The 15,056-nt window shown below is 42.1% G+C and overlaps 1 protein-coding gene across 2 annotated transcripts in view; it reads left to right on the top strand.

The window, feature by feature from the left end:
- LOC127434297 (semaphorin-5A-like) overlaps positions 1 to 15,056 on the top strand; it is a 242,787-nt gene that overhangs the window by 201,326 nt on the left and 26,405 nt on the right. The gene's annotated exons all lie outside the window — the stretch shown is intronic.

Here is a 15,056-nt window from a genome sequence, read left to right on the forward strand (position 1 = left end):
ATATATCTTCACATGAAAATGAATTGGATGGATACTGGATTTATTTTTCATTTGAGAACTTACTTATACACTACATGGCCAAAATTAAGTGTTGGTTCTAACTTTGCTGCTATGACAGCTTCCACTCCTAGGGGAAGGCTCTACACTAGATGTTGGAATATGGCGCACAGATTCAGACAGGTGCATCAGTGAGGTTAGAGGTCAGGAATTCATAGTGATTCAGGTCAGGCCCGTCAAGTTGTTTCATATTAGACAAATTAAACCATGTCTTTATGGAGCATATCTTTGTGAACAGTAGCAATGTCGTGCTAGAGCAGAAAAGGAACCACCCATCTTTGTCTAAGGAGATTGCATGTCTTGATTTTATTCACCTATTAGTAATGGGTGTAGCTGAAACTGCCAAACCCATAAAACTGAAAGTTGGTGTCCACATACTTTTGGCTATGTAGTGTATATGTAATTTTACAAGTTTAATGTTTTAACACACATCTATGGTGTTAGTTTTCATATGAGGTTAGATTTACCGGAAATATATTGCTCAGACACATCAGAGGCTCGTATGATTCATCAGTGTAATTCATAAATATTAAATACCCAGGACAGAATGATTAATTTCTGCAGTTCAACCATTATTTAGCTTAAGCTCCCAGCTATACCCTATATGCCTAGCCATGACAGATGTTTATTCTAAGGGCTTTTGGACAGTCATTAACTTATTGCATATCATACAGGGAAGCCCTGGTCCCATAATCACCTCCACACTAAAGATGTGTGTTGATGTCAGTGGAGCCACAAGGGAAGATGAGTTTTGAAATTAATGGGCTGCCACTTGGCTGAGATTTAGCCTCACATCTCGGCTAGCCCATATCGATTTGAATCCGTAAGCCATGCCTCTGTGCAGAAAAGGTGATAAAGTACAGTGTCTCATAGCATAGAATTTGTTTGGAAAAAATCTAGAGTTCTGGAATAAGTTTAAGTGGTTGGCTGAAATATACAGAAATTTGGTTGAAAAGTAGTTTAAATTTTTTGCTTAGTCAAATATTGCTTTTAAATTTTGACATATTCAACCTTTCAATTCTGAATTTAAATTCAATAATAGGACGCAATAATAGGCTAAATAATAAATAAATGAAAGCTAATGAAGACTTGGCATGTTTAGAAGCCTTTGCAGTTGTTTGAAGAAACTAACATGGTAAATTAATGTATTTAAATTAGGTTAAGGCCAAGTTATGAGATATACTGTACAATGGCCCCAGAAAGTATTTGGACACTTAAGCTACTTCACATTCCTGTTGTCTTAGGGTCATTTTTGACCTGAGACATGTAAATAATTTTGACCCAGAAGGGAAGAACCAGTGGTGAGCTTTCACCTTCTGACTTTTTGGATTTTTATTTATTTATTGGTTTATTTGACAGGGACAATACAGAATAACTTTGCTACATAAGTTTTGAGCAGCAGATGCTCAATATACATGCCTCTAGCTAATAGCTAATTTGCAGCACCTATCCCTGGTTGGGCTTTTACATAAGAAATCTAACAAACAACAAACATCATAAAATTTTAAATACAATAATACAATATATAGTAGACAATAAAAATACATGCTTAGCAAAATATCCAACTGTATAAACACTAAATCAAATCATCAATGTTCACAAAATTTATTCTGTTTAAGAAACTTTCTGGATGTTTTACAGCTTTAAATAATTTTTTGTACATCTATGAATCAAACTTGACCTAAAAATATTCAAAATGTTCTCAAATTTAAGTTTTAACAAGATTTTATATGATAGGGTACAATGGGGCTAAAGGCCCCCAACTGGTAAAAGACCTATTGAATATAATTTTCTCCTAAAACATTAGATGGCAGAAAGAACCATTACGGCACCTTCCTCAACCCCTGTAACACTGAAACAAAAATTGTTTGACATTAGAGGGAAGATATAGATTTTTGCAATGGATTTGCAAATTGGGCCTATTTTGACTGCTGTAAAAGGCAAAAGAGATTCATTTGTGAAATTGGCATGTATTAAAATTTTAACTAAAATGTACACTCTTGATTTTCTACAAGCAGAATAAATCAGAAATTGTTGTAATATAGTTAAGATATTATAAAATGTAAATGTAATGTAAATTGAGACATCCTTGGATAATGTTTGCCAAATTTTATAAAACAGATTTTCATTAAAGGGGGTCTTTACCGGCGTTGCACAGTAATCAAGGATTTATGCAATTTGAATGGTTTTCAATATGGATGAAACATTACCTGAAGGGCAAAAGGAGGGTGCAGTTTCTTAAGACAATAAGAGGTTTAAAAATGTATATGTATGCCATTGCATTAGCTTCCAAAATATTAAACCAAGGGCTTGCAGTGTGCTCATGCTATCTTTCTTTAAAATAAATGCCACTTTCAATGCCACTCAAATTTTTTTAAGTATGGCTTAAATTTTTCGGGTCATTTTAAAGGATTTATTTTGTAAAAATTTACTTTTCAAAGGTTTGGCAACTCCATGTCCTAAAGAAGCACTCTCAGCTGTCTGTAGATGAACTAAGTTAGTAGGTCTACGGAAGTCACCTTGGTTTTCTCAAGCAGAAATCACACATATGTTTACTATTTTGTCATGTCTTTGAGGTCTGTGCCCCTTTCTTTGCCTAATGTCAACTTTATGAAAGAAACACGATCAAGAGAATCAGCACTGGCTGACATTTCCTCATCGGAAATGCATTTGAAGTCAAATCTTTTATTAGGTGGATTTAAATCGGCTTTGTGCAGATAAGGTTCCCTAATTTCCCTGTAGTCTTTAATCAGGGGCAAATCAAAGAAATGATCAGTGACCACAGTGGCTGGTCACCATTTACACACAGATTCAGTAGCTTTGCTTAGTGATCTACTAAACGTTTACTTTATTATATTAAGCAGATTGACCTGAATAAAATTATAATTCATTGTCAGATGACAACATCACTTTTATTTGACCAAGTCTTGCTGTGTATTTGTTACAACATTGTGGTCATAATGATGGTCATTGATTAATTTGCCAGCATTTCTAAGCAAAAGATCTGCCTTCTCAGATTATTCTGAGGGTACTGATTGCTAAATTGAGGGAACACTATTTACATTTGTGTGCGCAAATTGTTAAAATAAGGGAATGGTTTACAAATCCATGTGCACTGTTTATAAAAATCGAGAACAGGTTACAAAATTTTCCCTGATTTGCAGTTCTCAGAATACAAATCTCCTTTGTGACCCAAGGGGGTCTTCATAGCTTTCTTTACAATGCAATGACATTTTTCTTGAGTGTTAGTGCAAGTCTTTAGTGCTTAACTTTCAGTACGATAAAAATCAATGCATGCACCATTATGTCTATTTGTTTGGTGAAGTAATGGTGGTGGCTAAAGTGAACATGCTCCCTAACAGTCAGGCTACTTATCTTTAAACCTTGAGTTTCTTTTGCAACATAAGCCAGAGGCCATAACTGATGATGGCCCAGGTTTGTCATTTGGCTATGAGTGATGCCTTCATTTATCTCCGAAACAATAGCACATTACTTTAGTGTGTGACGTTAGCACTATTTTCCCATCTAAATAGCATGCTGCAAGGACAACTCTCTCTCTGTGTATGTGTGTTTGTGTGTTAGTGTGTGTGTGTGTGTGTGTGTGTGTGTGTCTTTCTCTGTTTTTCTTTCTTTCCTCCTCTCCGTTTTCCTGAGAAGTGCCGATATCTCCAGGCCATTTACTATTGGTTCCCCATAGATCTGTCCTCAGTTAGAAGTCCACTCAGTGTCAGATTCTGCAGACCTTACAATCTCAGTTGGCAAATTTCTGTAGTGCATTACACAAGTGTCATCGTGCACCAGAAATCTCACTGTCAGTGATTGTGGTCTTAACTTTCTATGGGTGTTTATTTTTCTCTTTTTTTTTGTTTTTTTTTTTGAATAAAATAGCAGACTCTTTTGTCTTGCTAAGGCTAATTACAGGATTTTAAGTATCCTAAACACACACAATGAAATAATATTGTCACACTTTTTACTTAATTTTGGAAATTTACAGTTTAAAGAATATTCCAGGTTCAATACAAGTCAGGGGCAGTTCTAGACCATTTTAACTAGGTGTGGGGGGGGGGGGGGGGTGCTTGTAGGGGGGCAACTGTATTATACCTTAAATGTACCCTGTACACATATAAAACATCATTTGCAGTTTTAATATTTGCGGACATGCAGTTTTTTTAAAAGACAACCAAAGATTCACCAAATTTGAGTAAAAATTTGAATTTTAAAATATGTAAACAAATAGGCTCATGACAAATGTTTCAATAAGTCAATACACCCTAACATTCTGGTTTTTCCCACAAACTTTAAGCCATGTTGCCATACTGTTCTTTAGAATGACTAATGCAGTAATATTCTTGGGTAAAATGAATGATAGGCTACATCAAGATTTTAGGTTAGAATTTAATTACTAGCATGTACAGGTATTGTAAATGACATTTCCTTTAAGATTCTTTTAAGGATTTTTAAGCACATTTTTAAATTCACTTGTTAATTTTAAATGGTCCAGTGTAACAAGTGAATTTTTAATTCTCAATTACTATGAGTTTAAAAAGTTGTGTGGCCAATAAGATGGCTTTAATGTGTGTTTTTTATTTTATTTATTTATTTTTATCATTATTATATCTGTCAGTGTCGAATACGTATATCCTTTTTGAGCACGCTTGGTGTGAACCTGTTATTAGAGAATGCGGTTGCTAATATTAAGATAATTTCTCCGTTATTGAGCACACATGTGCCTCTCCCTTGTGATTGGTGCACCACGCGTTAAGTATTTGATTGATAAATGGTGTTCATAAAGAGGACGTTGTGTTTGTTATCTTCCCTGTAAACTATTTCATTTGCAAGAGAAGCAGGATCAACCATGCAGCTTTGTTCTCTCGCTCCCGTGGAGTTGCGTGTTTGCCGTTTACTCCTTCACCTGTACCCAACAGTACCAATATTAATTTGTATAAGTTATTAGGTTGAAGTGCGTTGATGTGGTGAGCTTAGTGTATAAGAGCCTTTATCACTGAATGTAAGGCATTTATTTGGGCTTTAGTGGGGTGGTTTATAAGGGTTCCAATTTGTTTTTAAGCATAGTCTATTCATAATAAATTTTCTATTGCAGTGTGGTGTGCCCCTGCATAATGCTAGCTGCTGTTTCTTCATACCTGTTTCTTTTCATCTGTTCCTGCGTGTTGTTTCATCGGTTGTTTCATTGTTTGTTTTGCCAAACTTGTTGCAATACATTTGTCTTGTTTCTGCATTGTTCAGTGCAAAACATAAAATTAAAGACAGTGGGAAAAAAATACTTCATAAATAACATAAATGTGTACTATATGTTCTAGAAATGAAAACCCGACAGATACACATACAAAAAATATTTTATAATGAATGCTTTCCAAATAAGAGTGATCTCTAATGAGTTGGGCTCAGGTGCATTCAGTAATGCAGAAAATCAGATCCAGATCATGTTTCTTGATAATAATGTGGGAAATTGCACTATAAAAGTAACTTAACTTACACTTACATTTACACCAGCACATATAATTCACATTAAGTAGAACTGAAACTGGAGCTGGCACGCCCAAAGATGTGAAACTAATGCTGAACTTCTACCTTATCTCCAGAAGTTGTTGGCACGTTATTCGTTTGACATTCATTTTCTCCTACCCGCACTCTCTGGAGCCAACAATTTTACAATTATATAATTAGCACAGTTAGGTTAAAGAATATATGACTATATCATACAGGCATAAAACATTGAACTCAAACGGTCAATGTTTGTTGCAGCTGGAGAATTATTCCTAAAAATGCTCAGATGTCCTTTCATTAACTAGTGCTTGTAAGGGACCATCTGAAAGTTCCACTCACAGCACTAAAACTTCGGAGATGTCCAAGTATATTAATTAATTCATTCAATTAAAGTGTAAGTTATGCATACAATTTACAAACTTTAGAATGTGTACATTTTTTAAAAAAGTGTTTAAGACAGAACATGCAGGGGGCCTGGGTAGCTCAGCGAGTATTGATGCTGACTACCACCCCTGGAGTAGCGAGTTCTAATCCAGGGTGTGCTTAGTGACTCCAGCCAGGTCTCCTAAGCAACCAAATTGGCCTGGTTGCTAGGGAGGGTAGAGTCACATGGGGTAACATCCTCGTGGTTGCGATTAGTGGTTCTCGCTCTCAATGGGGTGCGTGGTATGTTGTGCGTGGATTGCGGAGGGTAGCATGAGCCTCCACATGCTGGGAGTCTCCACGGTGTCATGCACAACAAGACACGTGATAAGATGCGTGGATTGACTGTATCAGAAGCGGAGGCAACTGAGACTTGTCCCCCACCACCTGGATTGATGTGAGTAACCGTGCCACCACAAGGACCTACTAAGTAGTGGGCATTGGGCATTCCAAATTGGGGAGAAAAGGGGATACAAGTTAATTAAAAAAAAAGACAGAACATGCAAGGTGGTTGCATTAAACACTTGGACACCAGTGACATTTTTGCACAGTGTGTGGACTTTTCAGACAATCTCTTATGAACCATAAGCACATATTTAATAAATACTTAAATTCAACTTTACCCTGCTAAATATTTTTATGCAGTTATAATGCATTGATGTTTTAAATATAATCTGTTTGGTCTATTTATTATGATGTGGGGTCACTGAACTGTCAGTGGGATGGAATATGAAAATAACTCTTTCCATTGTACTACTCCAATTTGGGGGGGGCCTATTGAAAATTAAATCTTTACAGAAAAGGCATGTAAAAAGTTGCAAAAACAAATAATGAAGGCATGGTAAAAAAACAAAAACAAAAAAAAAAAAGACAGTTTTAAATGGCCTTCATATAAAAAGTAAAAGTTTAAATCTGTTGGAAAGTCAGTTAATACAGATCAACCACTGTTCAGTTGACCATTTGTTTCTCAGCTACCTTTTGCTACGTTGGAACGCTGCATGTCACAGTAATTATGTGCTTTTGCAGAGGTGTCATCACCCACTACATCGGCCCATCAGGGAGTTGATACTAATTGCCCACCCCCTAACTTTTAATAAGCATTGGTGGCTACTAGACAGTGTTGGGTTAGTTAATCTAAAAAAGTAATTAATTACTAACTACTAATTACATCTTCTGAAGTGTAATTTGATTACTGTAATTACTCTGTCTGAAAAGTAATTGCATTACTTATTACTAATTACTGTCTAAAACTTTGATCAACCTCGACCAGATAAAAAATAATAAGACATGAAACTGTTCTTTTAATTCTTTCAAATAAATCATATAAAATCAAATTAATTATTCATGAACTGGCCAAAGAATTTAAGGGGGCAGCATTAAATTAGAAAACCTATATTTGAACATTAGACGTTAAATTTATATTTTAAATTCACTATTGTTTTACATAGAATTGTTCTATAGTCTATACAGTACTTAACGCAATTACATCAGAAGTAACTGTAATTAAATTACTGAAAAATTAAGAGTAATCCCTCACTTTACTTTTTTAACTGAAAAAGTAATTTAATTACCGTAATTAATTACTTAGTAATGCATTACACCCAACACTGCTGCTAGACAGTTTATGACTGTTCTAGGGAATAGCACAAAAGCCACTCTCTTAATCCACAAGTTCGATTAATTTTATTTATTGTTCAGGATATAATGTCGACTGTCTCTCTGAGCAGACATAGTGCTGATGTTATTGTGTACCTCATCACAGAATCTGGAATGTGAGAGCTAGAAATGCCTGAGCATACACATCAATACCACCTCTTGCACAGTATCTCAATTTATAACTTTTATAACTTAACTAAATGTATAGCTTTGCATGTGATCTTAAAGGAATAGTTCACCAAAAATGAAAATTCTCTCAAATGCCATCGCAAATGTGGATGACTTTCTTCTGCAGAACACAAATTAAGATTTTTAGAAGAATATCTCAGTCCTGTAGGTCCATACAATGCAAGTGAATGGTGATCAGAGCTTTATAGCTCCAGAGATCGCATAAAGGAAACATAGTAATCCATACGACTCCAGTGGTTAAATCCATGTCTTCTGAAGTGATATAATAGGTGTGGGTGAGAAACAGATAAAAATTTAAGTCCTTTTTTTAACTCTATATCTCCACTTTCACTTTTACATCTGAAAGTCACATGTGCCTGTCTAGTTTCACTTTCACAGCTGTAAGTGAAAGTTAAAGTGAAGATTTAGATTAAAAAAGGACCTAAAAATTGTTCTGTTTCTCACCCACACCTATTATATCGCTTCTGAAGATATGGATTTAACCACTGGAGTCATATGGATTTCTTCTATGTTTCCTTTATGTGGTTTTTGGAGCTACAAAGGTCTAATCACCATTCACTTGCATTATATGGACCTACAGAGCTGAGATATTTTTCTAAAATTCTTTGTGTTCTGCTGAAGAAATAAAGTCATAGAAATCTGGGATGGCATGAGGTGAGTAAATTAAATGTCATTGTTACTTTCGTAACCTCCGTTCCCTGATTGAGGGAACAAGACGTTGTGTCGATATAGTGACACTAGGGGTCACTCTTGGGAGCCCCAAACACCTCTGCTTTTTTGAAAAAAGGCCAATGGGAATTGGTGAGTGGAATTTGCATGCCACTCCCCCGGACATACAGGTATAAAAGGAGCTGGTATGCAATCACTCATTCGGGTTTTGTGCTGAGGAGCCGAGACCAGGTCCCAGCCATTTCAGTGGGTAGTTCAGCATTGTGGCTAGAGGGACACAACGTCTCGTTCCCTCCATCAGGGAACGGAGGTTACGAAAGTAACCATGACGTTCCCTATCTGTCACTCACTCGACGTTGTGTTGATGTAGTGACACTAGGGGTCCCTATACAAAACTCCACAACTATCTGAACTATGTTACGTGGACTGGCGGTGCGAGATGGGCAGACCGCTGTGTGCCTCATAGCCAGTGCACCAGGCCGTCACGTAACCTCCCCAACACTCTTATGAGTGTCGAATGGTCCTTCAGGAACAAGTCGACTGCCCAACAATAGGGACAGGCTAGCCCAGCCGAGGCCTCTTTTCCTCTTTTTTTCTCCCCAAAAAGAGTGGAATTTGTTAACCGACTGGGAGCCATAAGTGTCTACTTCGGGGGGTGTCCCTCCCAATGGGAAGACACCGCGGAGACCACACCCCGCCCAAAAAGGGGGGGGGGTGTTTTGAGTGGAATATGTCACATGGTCTTACCGAGTCTTGTCGGAAGTATGTCATGTGGAGAGACCCAAGGTAGGTCCTACCCGAAGGGGGAGGAGTTTCTACAAAGCATGGCGACTAGGGGCAGAGGGGCCTCTGCCCAAGGAAGATGCAGTTTACCGACAGGGAAACGATTTTGTGGAAGATATCACATGGGGTCGCCTTCGGGGAACCAGCACATGTGGAGCACCTACCTCAGTACAGGGCCTCATTAGCGCACGTACTGGGCAGGCAGCAAGTTTCTCCGCAAACTCAACTGCAACAGGGCTAAGGAGGAAAGTCATCCAGGGATCACAGTCTGTGAACACGACTGGGAGTCAAGAGCGCACATCTTCACCTCAAGGGAGGGGAAAGGCGCTATGCGCAAGCAGTACACCCGGCCAGCTGTCCCAGAACTTACCTGCTCGTGCCTGCCAATACATGGGATGAGACCGGCTCAACCCGGAGATTGTAGAACCTTGCAAAGTTGTTGGGTGCTGCCCAGCCTGCTGCTCTGCAGATGTCTGCCAAAGAGGTGCCACTGGCCAGGGCCCAGGAGGCTGCCACACTCCTAGTAGAGTGGGCTCATAACCCCACAGGTGATGGCACATCCTGAGCCTGATATGTCATCGCGATGGCGTCAATGACCCAGTGGGCGAGCCTCTGTTTGGAGGCCTTCTTTCCGTTGTCCACCAAAACAGACAAAGAGCTGCTCGGAGCTTCTAAAGCTCTGTGTGCGATCCAAATAGATGCGTAAAGCTTGCACTGGACAAAGCAACACCAAGGCTGGATCTGCCTCCTCCTGGGGCAGTGCTTGCTGGTTCACCACCTGATCCCTAAACGGGGTCGTGGGAACCTTGGGCACATAGCCCAGTCGGGGTCTCAGGATCACGTGAGAGTAACCCAGACCGAACTCAAGGCAGGAGATCGCTTGCAGAGATCGCTTGCATGTCTCCTACCCTCTTGATGGAAGTGAGCGCAGTCAGGAGGGCAGTCTTTAAAGAGAGTGCCTTAAGCTCAGCTGACTCCAAGGGCTCAAAGGGAGCTCCCCGTAGACCCCGAAGGACTAAAGAGAGGTCCCACGAGGGGACGAGGCACGATCTGGAGGGATTCAACCTCCTAGCGCCTCTCAGGAACCTGATGATCAAGTCGAGCTTCCCCAAGTACTTACCATCTACTGAATCACGATGAGCCGAAATAGTGGCTACATACACCTTCAAGGTGGAGGGGGACAGCTGCCCCTCCAGCCTCCCCTGCAGGAAGGAAAGCACCGATCCGACTGCGCATCTCTGGGGGTCATCGCATCGGGAAGAACACCACTTAGCGAACAGATGCCACTTCAAGGCATACAGGCGCCTCGTAGAGGGATCCCTAGCCTGAGTGATCGTGTCTACCACCACGGGTGGTAGGCCACTTAGGTCTTCCGCATCCCGTCTAAGGGCCAGATGTGGAGATTCCAGAGGTCTGGTCGCTGCCAGACGGTGCCCCGTCCCTGAGAAAGAAGGTCCTTCCTCAGGGGAATTTGCTGGGGGGGGGGCTGTCACGAGGAGTGTGAGATCTGAGAACCATGTCTGGGTGGGCCAGTAGGGTGCTACTAGGATGACCTGCTCCTCGTCCTCCCTGACCTTGCACAGGGTCTGTGCAAGAAGGCTCACTGGGTAAATGCATACTTGCATAGTCCAGGGGGCCAGCTGTGTGCCAGCACGTCTATACTGAGGGGTGCCTCGGTCAGGGCGTAACAAAGCGGGCAGTGGGAGGATTCCTGGGAAGCAAACAGGTCTACCTGTGCTCGACAGAATCGGCTCCAAATCAGCTGGACCACCTGGGTGTGGAGTCTCCACTCTCCTCTGAGCGTAACCTGTCATGACAGTGTGTCCGCCATGGTGTTGAGGTCTCCCAGGATGTGAGTGGCTCGCAGCGACTTGAGGCGCTGCTGACTCCAGAGGAGGAGATGGCGGGCAAGTTGTGACATGCAATGGGAGCGTAGACCGCCTTGAAGGTTGATGTAAGCTACCGTCACACGTGCTTGCCCTGGAACCTCCACAGGGTGAGCAGTACTGCCAACAACTCTAGGCAGTTGATGTGCCAACGCAGCCGCAGGCCAGTCCAGGAGCTGGCGGCTGTGTGCCTGTTGCATACGGCGCCCCAGCCCGTCTTGGAGGCGTCTGTTGTAACCACGACACACCTGGAGACCTGCTCTAGGGGAACCCCTGCCCATAGAAATGCAAGGTCGGTCCAAGGACTGAAGAGGCGGCGACAGATCGGCGTGATGGCCACGCGATGTGTCCCATGGCGCCATGCCCACTTTGGGACTCGAATCTGAAGCCAGTGCAACCGATCGGTGTGGCCACCGCTGAGGATGCCATATGCCCCAGGAACCTCTGAAAAAGTTTCAGTGGAACCGTTGTCCTCCGTCTGAACGCCTTCAGACAATTCAGCACCGACTGTGCATGCTCGTTAGTGAGGTGCGCCGTCATCGAGACTGAGTCCAACTCCAAACTGAGAAAAGAGATGCTCTGAACCGGGGAGAGCTTGCTCTTTTCTCAGTTGACCCAAAGCCCCAGTCGGCTGAGGTGCTGGAGCACGAGGTCCCTGTGTTCTCACAGGAACTCTCGAGAGTGAGCTAGGATTAGCCAGTCATCGAGATAGTTGACGATGCGGACGCCCACTTCCCTTAGCGGGGCAAGGGCTGCCTCTGCGACCTTCGTGAAGACGCGAGGGGACAAGGACAGGCTGAAGGGGAGGACCTTGTACTGGTACACCTGGCCTTCAAAGAAAAACACAGGAAGGGTCTGTGTCGAGGTAAGACCGAGATGTGGAAGTATGCATCCTTCAGGTCTACCGCCGCGAACCAATCTTGATGCTGGATGCTCGCTAGAATGTGTTTTTGCATCAGCATCTTGAACGGGAGTCTGTGCAAAGCCCGGTTCAGTACTCACAGTTCCAGGATTGGTCGCAACCCACCACCTTTCTTCGGTACGATGAAGTAAGGGCTGTAGAACCCTTTCTACATCTCGGCTGGAGGGACAGGCTCTATCGCACCCTTGCGCAGAAGGGTCGCAATCTCCGCATGCAAGGTAGCGGCATTCTGGCCCTTCACCGAGGTGAAGTGGATGCCGCTGAACCTGGGCAGGCACCTGGCGAACTGAATCACCTAGACGAGTCAGACGGTCTGGGTAAGCCATCGCGATGGGTTGGAAGGCGCGAGCCACGCGCCCAATCTCCGGGTGAGGGGGACTGATCATGTCGGACGTACCGGTGGTGGTCTGTTCACCAGCTCCAGAGAAGCAGGTCTCCTCGCCCCTGGGTTGCCCATCTCAGGGGCCCTTCGAAGCCTTCTGCGGGTTCTTAGCAGCCAGCCAGCGTCTGCTTCCTGCGATGGGCTCCATGCCGGGGCCGGGCCACAGGGGCGTGCTGCGGTGGAGCCGGTGTTGTTGCTGCAGGAGGATGCTCTTGGCGACGAGCATACGGGGTGTGGGGTCTTGAGCTGTGCAGGATGTGTTGTATGGCCTCCATCTGCTTCTTCACCGCCGAGAACTGCTGGGCAAAGTCCTCGACGGTGTCGCCGAACAGGCCAACCTGGGAGATGGGGGCGTCAAGGAACTGTGCCTTGTCAGCCTCTTGCATCTCAACAAAGTTGAGCCAAAAGTGGCGCTCCTGGACCACCAGGGTGTACATCGCCTGCCCGAGAGACAGCGCCTTGACCTTCGTCGCCCGGAGAGCGAGGTCGGTCACCGAGCGCAGTTCCTGCATCAATCCTGGGTCAGAACTACCCTCGTGAAGCTCCGACCCGGCCTCAAACCCGTAGGTAGAAGGACTGGTGCGGGGAGCCACTTGGGTGGCTTGCTTTCTTACGTAAGCAACCCGCAACTGCAACATTGCCATGGTCATGTTCTCGCAATGAGGACATGACCCATCCACGAATGATGTCTCCACATGGGCAGTGCCCAGACACGTAAGACAGTGATCGTGGCCGTCAGAAGCAGGGAGATAACAACCGCAACCAGGAATAACACGCAAATTGAAAGGCATCTTTAAAAAGACGTTCCGTGTGAGCCGCTCTTTTTATGAATGAAAATATACTCTTTTAGAATATACTCTCTTTTTTTGCTCTGCCGAAGCACCCAGGGGTGTTCTCTGCACTCCATGGGTGCAGAGGGAGAGAAGCCGCTGAAATGCGGCGTAAATCCAGCAGTTTTGAGGTGCGTCTTTGGAGGGAATTGAATTCAGTGCACTGAATACAACTGCTCGGATCCAAAGAGAAAATCTGAATGAGTGGTGGTATACCAGCTCCTTTTATACCCGTATGTCCGGGGGAGTGGCATGCAAATTCCACTCACCAATTCCCATTGGCCTTTTTTCAAAAAAGCAGAGGTGCTTGGGGATCCCAAGAGTGACCCCTAGTGTCACTACATCGACACAACGTCAAGTGAGTGACAGACAGGGAAAGAAATTTTTCACTTTTGGGTGAACTATCCCTTTAATGGCAAAAATTTAAATGACCACAAATAAATGACCAAAAATTAAAAATCTGTCTTTCACCCTCATGTTCTGCCAAACCTGTATGCTGTATTTTTATTGGAACACAAAAAATAAAAAAATATTGAGGTCCAACCTGCGCCATAAGCACCAAATTTTCTTTTTGAGCCGTAGCAGAGGAGAAGATTATCACTGATAAATTACTTAATAATTTCAGTCTGTTCCTCGCATAAAGCTATAGTATGGTTTCAGAACACCTGAAATAGTGTTTTTGTTTTTAAGCTTGACAGCCTGTGGTTTTTATATGGAAAAAACAATGTGAAGATTATTTTTTTGTGTGTATTCCCTGGATCTAACAGCATATAGGCTTGGAACAATATGAGGGTAAGTAAACAAAGACAAAATTTTCATTTTTGGTGAACTATTCTTTTAACAACCAGCAAGCACAACATGGTCTATATCCAGTTCCACTAAACGACTTCAGACTTGGTTAAAGTCACTGAATGCAGAGTTTGTTTACCTGAAAGTCTAAGCATGTATTGACACCTCTGGCCATTAGCCATCAGAGGCAGGTGCCCTGCTTTGAGGAGTGAGTAGATTATGAAGTAGTCCATTACCTATGAGAGGACTGTGTGCTAAGGGGAGCTGGTAAGATGGAGTATAGATCAACCCATGTAGTGCAGTCACCTCTGCCATTGCCTGCTCAGAATGGATAAACTGATGTGGAAATGGATGTGGCTCAGAGGGACTGACACAGTTAAATCTCCATCAAGGTCAGAGGGAGAAACACAGAGGTCAGAAATTCAGATAGTTAGACTAGGCACAAAACAGAGAATTAATTCTGGATGCTAAGATAAATGTTCATTCAAACAAATGCATAATATTAGTTGTTAATGATATGATCTTGATCTATTTTTTGACTGTTCTAGTTGTACAAATTCGTTGAAACAATATTTTTAATAACCTCCCAAAAAGTTGTGACATTGAAAATCCTGACTTTGCCAAAGTCTGCTACATTATGCTCAAGTACTACGCTGCAAAAAAAAATCAATATTTTTAATTAGTATTTTTGGCTTGTTTTCCAATAATTATAATTTTAAAAAAAACTAAACATCCTTAAAACAAAATACATTTACTTGAAGCAAAACTGCATACGATGGTAAGACTTTTTCAGAGGATAAATCTTGAGTTAAGCTTATTTTTCTTACATAATTGATACTTTTAGGCATAAATCCAACAAAAATTACGTTTTATGCTTAAAAATAAAATAAAATAAAATTTGCCAATGGGGTTTGCCAATTTGTCAAAAAATAAATGAAATTAAAAAAAAATAAGCTTTATTC

This window comes from Myxocyprinus asiaticus, chromosome 44 (assembly GCF_019703515.2).
Source record: "Myxocyprinus asiaticus isolate MX2 ecotype Aquarium Trade chromosome 44, UBuf_Myxa_2, whole genome shotgun sequence".
Classification (NCBI taxonomy): Eukaryota; Metazoa; Chordata; class Actinopteri; order Cypriniformes; family Catostomidae; genus Myxocyprinus; species Myxocyprinus asiaticus.